This window comes from Macadamia integrifolia, chromosome 1, assembly GCF_013358625.1.
Source record: "Macadamia integrifolia cultivar HAES 741 chromosome 1, SCU_Mint_v3, whole genome shotgun sequence".
NCBI lineage: Eukaryota > Viridiplantae > Streptophyta > Magnoliopsida > Proteales > Proteaceae > Macadamia > Macadamia integrifolia.
This window is the reverse complement of record NC_056557.1, coordinates 5,701,128-5,710,280: the sequence shown is the minus strand read 5'-3', so window position 1 is coordinate 5,710,280 and position 9,153 is coordinate 5,701,128. Positions and strand designations below refer to the sequence as shown.

At 34.7% G+C, this 9,153-nt stretch overlaps 1 long non-coding RNA gene across 1 annotated transcript; it reads right to left on the bottom strand.

The window, feature by feature from the left end:
• Nucleotides 1–1,317: 1,317 nt before the first annotated feature.
• LOC122073994 lies at nucleotides 1,318–3,580 on the bottom strand. Its single transcript, XR_006138939.1, has 3 exons — nucleotides 3,552–3,580; nucleotides 3,260–3,355; nucleotides 1,318–1,584 (listed from the first exon to the last, which is right to left on the bottom strand). It is a non-coding gene; the product is annotated as an uncharacterized LOC122073994 (long non-coding RNA).
• Nucleotides 3,581–9,153: the final 5,573 nt, after the last annotated feature.

The following is a 9,153-nucleotide window of genomic DNA, read 5'->3' as shown; positions in this document are numbered from 1 at the left end:
TATAAAACTATTTAGTTAAACTGAAGTGCTATATTCTTACGACTTTAAAATCTAAGTATTCTTTGGTATCTTTTATTTTGAACATAAGTTGGGAGTTACCGAGTTAGCGCGTTATTAGTTATGACCTATGGATCCAGTTCTGCCAGACCACCACAACTCCTTACCAAAGAGAGGGGTGGTAAGGATTCTTCTTGTCTTCAATCATCACTTCACTCCAAAGTGTTGGAGTGAAAAACTGTAACCTTTTTTATTATCTTTTATTTATTTATTTATTTATATATTTTAAAATAATTTAAAAGTGATTTATCTTTATATCATTATCATAATTTATTCTTGCTTCACATATTTTTTTCGAGTACACATGTGAAATGACATGATTTATCCTTAATTAAAATAATATATATGTTTTACTGAAAGGGCAAGAAGTGCAGTATAACTGTCTTTTCACTTATCTTGGTAACAATATGATTTTTCCATTAAACCCCCCCCCCACAATTTTGCATTGAAGCATAATTTGTAGTATGGCTCAAGTATTCGCCACTTTTGCAAACTGAAAGGATCGTAAATTTTATATATAAAAATAGGGCTATGATCCCATTGTTCATATGTCAAATTTCAACCGTCATACAGCTGGCAGAGTGGGAAAATAAGGTATCAAAAAGTCTTCCAAAAGTTTAATACTTTAAAGAATAATATCCTCAAGGACAAGTTTTCCTTGACCCATGGTGAATAGAGAATTGCTTAATCCACATGTTCTAGTGGTTGATGAGACTCGTCGAACAGTGTCAAGGGCATTTTGGATTTCTTATAATAAGGGCTATGGTCTTAAAGATGAAGATTTAAGAACTGAAGCAAGTAGCCTCCCTATAATAGAATTTATATATAAGTAAGGTTATAATTCAATTTAATCAGAATTAGCAGTCTTCAATTTCATGGTAATTAAATTCACCTTCTTTAATTATAATTGCCTATAATACACGACCAAGAAAGAAGGGAACCAAAGTCCTTTACCAATAGATAAATGATCTAGTTTTTAAAAATATGATTCAGAATCACAAACCCATTAAGGGTACACCAGGTTTTGGTTTTAGCCCTGTGTCTTGTTACTATCATCCCTTCCATTACGAATGCATCAAAGATAGAAGAGATCATCTCCCTTTAATAATAGTGCATAACCTTGATTGTTATTATTTCATTCCCTTCACAAACTCAGCTATTTTCATACCAGCCAAACCATGGCTAAAAAATTTGCTCAAAATAGATGAACCAGCAACCAAGACAACCAAACAAAGTAGTCAAGTAGACAATAATATTGATGGTTGTTATTCCATCCTTGTCCTGTGCATTGTAGCCCTCAAGTTGAGAGGGAGGATTACACATTCTCAAAAACAAAACAGAGTACAACCATAGTTGTTTATTCAAAATATATATTAAAAAAAAAAAAAATGTTGACACAATCTGCACTTCCCTCCATGACTCATTAACTCGGGCTAGCCATTCTCCTACCTTCGAAGACTCTCCACTTGCTTTGCTGTTCTTTTGCTTCGTCAGTTGTCTTTCTTTCAGCTGATCAAATACTGTGTACTGCAGCAGATAATGGCCTTATTCATCTTAGTTTGCTTCATTCCTTGAATGGACAAAATGTCCAGTATAACTTGTTATTGCAACCATAGCACATGGAAAAATCTAAAATGAAGGCTAAATTATGAGTTATGAGTTATCCTTCTAGGAAGCAATAATCAACCAGAAGGGTGATTTGTTGGTGTAAGATGTCTTGTATTCCGTCGCAGTTTAATCCAGGGAGTACTGGTGTAGCACCTAGACAGACAGGACGACCGTCCCGTTAGCTGGTTAGCGGGCCGTGGGGGTTGCAAGGGGGGCAGGAGGCCCCCCTGCATAGCAGGAGGTGTAGGGGGGTGCAACCCCCCGCTCGAATTTTTATTTGAGGGCAATTGTAGTTTAATCCGGATTAGGGTGGCAATTGTAGTTTAATCCGGATTAGGGTTTTTTCGCTATATATTTGTAGCGAGGGTTTCTTTCTCTGTAATGCAAGCAATACTGAGAGGTGTGAAGACGAGCGCTGTAACCCTATTCTCCATTGATAGTAAAGCAGGATCTCATCTCACCGGGGACGTAGGCAACCTTGCCAAACCTCGTAAAATCCGTGTGTATTGTTTGTTTTGTTTTTCCATTATCTTCTGCATCATTTTAGGGTTGCGTTTCTATATGATTATGATGGTTGCAGCTTCAGAAAATCTTCCTAATAAAAATCAACTCAGTGAATCAATTTACTTTGAATTGTAAGGAGGAAGCCTGCGCATGGTGATATCTAAAAGCAGAGTAGTTGTAATTATTACTTCAAGATACCTTCAAGAGCAAAAATCAAACAGGCCACATCAACAGAGATTCAAAAGATAAAACACCGTTAAGTACCTGAAATTGCTTCCCACAAAACATCTGAGAAATGCCCACATAAACAAAAGCAATTGAAAATCAAATAAACCATTTAAATGCATAATTTTTGCACTATTAATCTATAAGCCCAACCTCCTGACTGATGCAGAACAATCAGGGAGTAATCCCTAAATTGAATTGGATCCAATAGCAAACAGATATCAGGAAAATATGACTAAGTATAAGAAGATAAATTTAATTATTGATCGGACACAACAATTATCTGTTATGGATTTAGTAGTGACTTGAACAATAAGTGGCAATTTTCCATATCCAATAATGTGGTAGTTGGCAGTCCTCCATGTTGTGAATTGCAGTAGCACGATTTTCAATTCCATCATTTTTATCATCTCAACTTCGGTATGACAATATGCTTTGAGCCAATAAACCAAGGAAAAAAGGACGTCACATTCAATTCTGTTCTATAAGGACAAAACGAGGAAGGAACTGAAACCAAAGATTTCATCATCCAAAACAATAACATAGAACAAAGAACAGAATAATGGAATCAATCAAACTACATCTAAAATCTAGATGCAAGCCATTATCGATATCCAGCAATAGAAAATATAGTACCAAAACATAGGCAATTGTGAAGTTGCAACATGAGATTAAGAAATCTAATTGGAATAACCTAACAGACCAACAAAATGCATAGGGTTAAAGGGAACAGATGCAATTGGTCGGTAATTCTTGGGTTAAAGTTCAGAGAAAGCTAGAGAAAGCCGATTGACCCATCTTCCCCAAGTAGAAAGCGACATTCAGAGAATGCCACAGAGAGGGAGACAGAGGAGGAGGAGAATACCAAATCCAATTTTGCAGAGTCACCTATGGGCTGTAGCAAACGGCATCGGTAGGAGGGCAGGCAAACCAGAGAACAATCCAAGCACTTCGATCGCCACTGTTACATATCCATGAACAGAGCAAATGAAATCTGAGTTGAAAAACCTAAAAATAAACTTACAACACAAAAGAGAGAGCGGTAGATTCTGGTTTTAAAAACCTAACCTTACAACTCCATGAAAACAAAATAGAGTCGTAGAGAGAGAGAGAGAGAGAGAGAGAGAGAGAGAGAGAGAGAGAGAGAGAGAGCTTACTAGTTGCTAGCGGTGGACTCTCAGTGAGAGGGTATCAAACCAGAGAAGCTTCTTCACAATATCGTGAGAGACATCCTTTATAATATGGTCATTCATTGGAAGTAGGTCTCTCTTATGAGAGTCATCCTAGTGGAACCAAACAACTCAAAAAATTAAGAATCATCATTCTAAATAATGTCATCTTGAGGATTTACCGAACCAAACACCCCCTTAGATTTCCAAATAATTTTTCACACATTTTTAGGAGTCCCAAGGGCTATTGTAATTGATTTGGATGAACACAGAGATTGTTGGTATAACACCCCCAAACTGCCTTAGGGTTAAGGTGTAAAAAAATACCTAAGATTGTTCGGTTTTAGAAGTATGAATAGAAACTAAACCAATATACCAAAATCATCAAATAAACTTCAATGTATTCATCACGAAAATACAGCGGAAGTCTTAATTAGAGTATAATTATTATCTAAATAAATAAACTCAATTAATCCAAAGTCTAAAGGTGTTTGTGACACCACAATTAAAAGTAAGATAAGATAAACTTTGTTGCATCCATTCACTTAAACTTTAAAATAATCCCAATTATAAAAATCTAAATCCAAAGTAAATAAATCTGTTCTAAATAAGTGCATAACTAATATCCTATAAAGCATCAGTTATTCCCAAACTGGGCATCATCTCCTCTAGTATCCCCAGTGCACTCATCACAATAACAAGGTTCTTGATTCTCTACATCTGGAAAGTAAAAAAAAAGGTAAGTTTGGGAAAACTTAGTGAGCAAAAGGAACAGAACATACAATATTGGTAAATAGATGCTTCCAGAAATAACGATATATCAACACATAAATTGAGTAAATCTGAAAATATAGCAAACTCCATTACATATGCCATGAACTCAAATATTCTCAAAATTGATTTTTGTTTAACATTCCTAATAGGATGCAAAGAGTGGCACTGCTAAAATTATAGTTAAAAGCTATACAATACAATCACTGGGATGAGACTCAGGCTCTTGATTCTCGGATCCGGTAACGGGCTCCCATGGAGGGAAAACCACGCTCCTTAACATCATGCTCTTGCTTCACCCCTCGGTCCATATACTCAACCACAATGGAAAAGTGAGCGAAAAGCTCTTAGCTCACGGAACCAGACAATGTCTTTGACGTAAAAAATCTTGTCTCACTCCCGGGGTCAATATTTTCATCCCAACACATAACCCCCTGTTGGAAGGGTTGCAGTCCTATAATGATCCATCTCATTTATAGTTTATAAAATAACATGCATTGCATTTCAAATCAAATTTCAGAACAATACCTGAAACTAACAATACTGATTAAGTATATAATGTCCAATTCAAAATAAAATTAAGAAAAAAATAATACTAGAGTTCTATGGGGTCTCATTCACTTGGTAAGATCAATTCCAGATAACGATTTACCATTGTCCAATTACCTCTAATCTAACTCTCCCCTATATACAATATAAAGTCAACCTCAGTACCCATCCTCTCATGATCCTATTTGATCTAATACATTCTTGTCCCTTCAAAATGTACTATCTTATCGTGTCAAAATTTTTGAAATTTTATTCTTGCAGCACCAAAATACTCCTAAGAGAATGTTTGAAACTTGATCTCAACTATGGAGGTAAGAAATTTCAAATTTAGACTCAGCTGAAAATTGTTTCTTACTTGAATCAGTTAACTTCGCATACATAACAAACCATCATTGTTTTATAGAACTATACTTTTTGTACCAATTCCATTAGCCTCTTCTTTAACAAATATTTAGAACTCATATAATATATTATCAGTCCAAAATTTTCAGAAATACAATCATGGAATCAGAAATTTAAATATCCAATATAGCTAGCTGAAACCTATATAAGTTTCATAACAATCAAATTTTGAACTGTAGAATTGATTGACTCTTCCAATAGCAAAATCCTTATTCTAATTTCAGTTTTTCAAATAGTTCCCATGAAAATATGAAGGTTAATCCATATATAACATTGAATGCACTAACCTGACCTTTCTTACTTCAAACTTTTTACTCTTTTCAAATCTTCATGAAACAAAGTCGTAGTAACAATAGCAGCAAAGTGTTCCTCTTTCTCTCTCTAATCTGCGCAACAATTAGGTGCACTCAATAGTAAAATAAAAGAAGGAATAAAATGCTTCACACATCCAACAACAGCAACAACTCCACCTTCTCCTTTTTATTCTTGCCTCTCAAGTAGTGTAACCCTCTTTTTCTTACCCAGAAACGATAGAAAACAGCAGCATCAACCTCCCCACTGTCTCCATCTCATCCACGATTCCCCTAGTTTCCTTAATTTTTTTATTTTTTTTTATTATTATTTTCTTTCTAAATCTCTCCTCACTCCACAATTTGGGATAACTACCCCACTGTTTTTCTCATTCTAAATCCCTTATTTCTTGCTTTCTTTATTCATTCCCTTTTCATTTATCTAAATTTCCACCGTCCTCTCTCACACGTGGGAATCCAGACTCCACAACTCTTCTTTTTCTCTCCCCTTCCAAATCTGCTTTTTCTCTTTCCTTGTTGGATACAAACACTCCATCTCCTCTCTTTAATGTGAACAATATCTGCTTACCTTAAACCACTCCAGTGAATTGTAAAGTCTCCTACTTTTAATTTGAAATATTTCTCTCACAATTCCAAGTGGATGTTAATTATTAGGTCCACAAATAAAAACGCATACACTATAACCGACCATATACTAAACATCCATGTATTAATACTCAACCTATCTAGATAATCAACCATATTACCTTTCGTATACATGATTGCAACCAAAATTGATTCCTCAGTTAGTCACAGGTAACAAACCTGCAATAAAGTGCGAAAGGTTCAAATTAACCCTGCCTTTCAAGTTGGGATATTACAATTGGGCTACTAGCCTGTAAGCTGACTTGACCCAGAAAATTCTATTGAAGATCCAGAGGATACTCTTTACTCTGTTATGACATCAACTCAAAGACAGTGATGATAATCAATGAAGAAATTCCCTCTCACTATATCGGTTTATTTTTTAATGTAGGAATGACATATTATATTGAGCCTTCTACCCTTTGACCCCAACCCTCCCCAAAGTAAGGAATCAGTCCCATGATCAAAGGTCCAACTGATCACCGCGTCTATATTGTAAATATGCAGTGACGAATAATCCAGCCCAAAGTAATAGGAATTAGACCTAACACGATTCCAAATAGAAAAACTTCAATCATTTCGATTTATTTGAGTTAGTTTTGAAAGAGGAAAAAATAAAGGTAATATTTATCCCTAAATATTAATCCGAATCGCCTATGAATCTCAATGACAAAAAATTGGCAATTAACGTAGGAAGGGCTATTAAAAATACGTGGAAATCTTGCAGAAAGATTTCTTTTTTTTGTTTATGGAATTGTTCATTCAAATTGAGTTCAAATAAGTTCTATCTTGTTAGACCCAATAAATAGAGCTGAGGTTATAGTTGAAGCCGCCAGTAGAAAACCGAAATAACCTACATGAGATACGTTTTTTTCTACATATGTTTGTTTATAAAACACTTACCTAAATTTCAAGACCTCTTGTGATCCTACTACCTACTAAAGGGGATACACCAACTTCACTAGTACTGGTCTTTCACAAGATGTTATTAGGCACTAGATAAAGTATCATATCCATACATCAGATGGGTAAAAAATATTTTAAATTCCAAATATATCAAGAGAACTTTTCTATCCAAAGTTACTAGTTGATACCTTTTCTTCTCATTTATATCGGATGAAAGTTTTCCCTAACCTCTTAACTTCAAAAAAAAAAAAAAAAAAAGTTTCCCTTGACCCGTGAATCTGATGCTTTGATAGGACTTCCAGAATATTGACCCACCATGTGATCTCATAATTACCTCCTACAGTCTCTAAATCTTATCCAACTATCAAAACCTGTGGATTAAAAACTCTCCTCTTACCGTGGGTGAAGGAAAAGGTGGTCCTTCATATGATATAAGTTACTATCATGATTTGTAATCATGGATCAGAATTGGTGGATTCACTCGGATTGAATTAGTATCAATCGAGGCCATTCTCGTGTCTTGACCGATTTAATACCGATCAACTGGTACAACCCAATCATAGGAAGGTGAAAAAACCTACTTAAGAAAAAACATGAATAATCCATTTGATCCAACATGATCCAAGGTGATTGGGATTGATTTTGGATCAGTATCAACCAATTGATCCCAATTGGAGAACCAAGGTTACAAACCTTTCTGGCAAGTGGAGGCACCATTTTCTTTTTGGCTTTTGGCATACTCTTTGGTAGGACTTTCTAAGGTTTTTGGCCAGTAAAACTACGAATAGTAAGTTCAAAATCTTTGAGGGGAAGAGTTTTTTTAAGGAAGCATGGTCTTTGCGCATGCATGGAAGCCAATGGAAAACATGCGGAAGCATTTGGCAGGGGGTCATTATGCATTTCATGGGGGCAGAAAAATAATTTCCCCCTCCTGTTTGTCTTAGCATAGCCCCCACGCTCCACACATAAATCATTTTCTCAATCTTCCATTAATAGGAATTAAAAAAAAAATAATAATAAAATAGAAATGTGGTTCCTACAAGCTATGGTAGGAATCTTTTCTACCCACAGATTGATTTTTTTTAGGTACACTCACGGCCAGATAATGTTTCTATCTTTGGATAGAAAGGTAATGGTATAAATTAGCCATATGTCAAATTTTAGAACCTAATTCAATCAAAATACCCTCCAATCAAGTGACATGCATCTCTATGTATATTAAACATATGTTTGTGGTACTCTAACTACTATCGTGCACTCTTCTATGGCCCTATATTTTCAAAGTTTTGTTTCGTAATGTGACAATTTCTTATAAAACCAAAATTTGACATATAAATAGGAACATTTATGTCTATTTGTTTAGAAAATTTGGACCCCATCTAATCTACCATATGACAGTCAATTTCCAAAATAGAAGGGTTTATTTATAGGTTTTCCCCATGCTAGGTAAATCTTGAAGGTAACTAGTTCAATGGAAATTTTTTATGGGCCTCAAAATCAAAATGTTGAGCCATTGAAAGTAGAAGTTCCATTAAATTTGACATAGAACATAAGACATCATATAATTCTAAGTGATTATTCTCTGCAGTGAGTGCGACGGTGTGGTGAGCATGAGAGCATCCGAACATGCGTCCTAAGGTCCTCTCGGTCATCCGATGCTTACCGCACCACTGCACTCAGAGGATGTTTTTGCTATAATTCCCACAATTTAGATCATTGAAAAAAGAAAGAATCTTTTTGGCAAAAAAAACTCCAATTAGAGAAAAATTGTAATCATACAATTGGAGGAAACATTTTATTTAAATTAAGTAAACAAAATTTCTACCCAAAAAAAAAAAAAATTTAAGTAAAAATATAATCCCCACAATTTAGGCCATTGAAAAAAGAAAGAATCTTTTTGACAAAAAATAACTTAGAGAAAAATTGTAATCATACAATTGGAGGAAACTTTTTATTTAAATCAAGTAAACAAAATTTCTACCAAAAAAAAAAAATTTAAGTAATAATCCATAATTATTTTTAGCTCA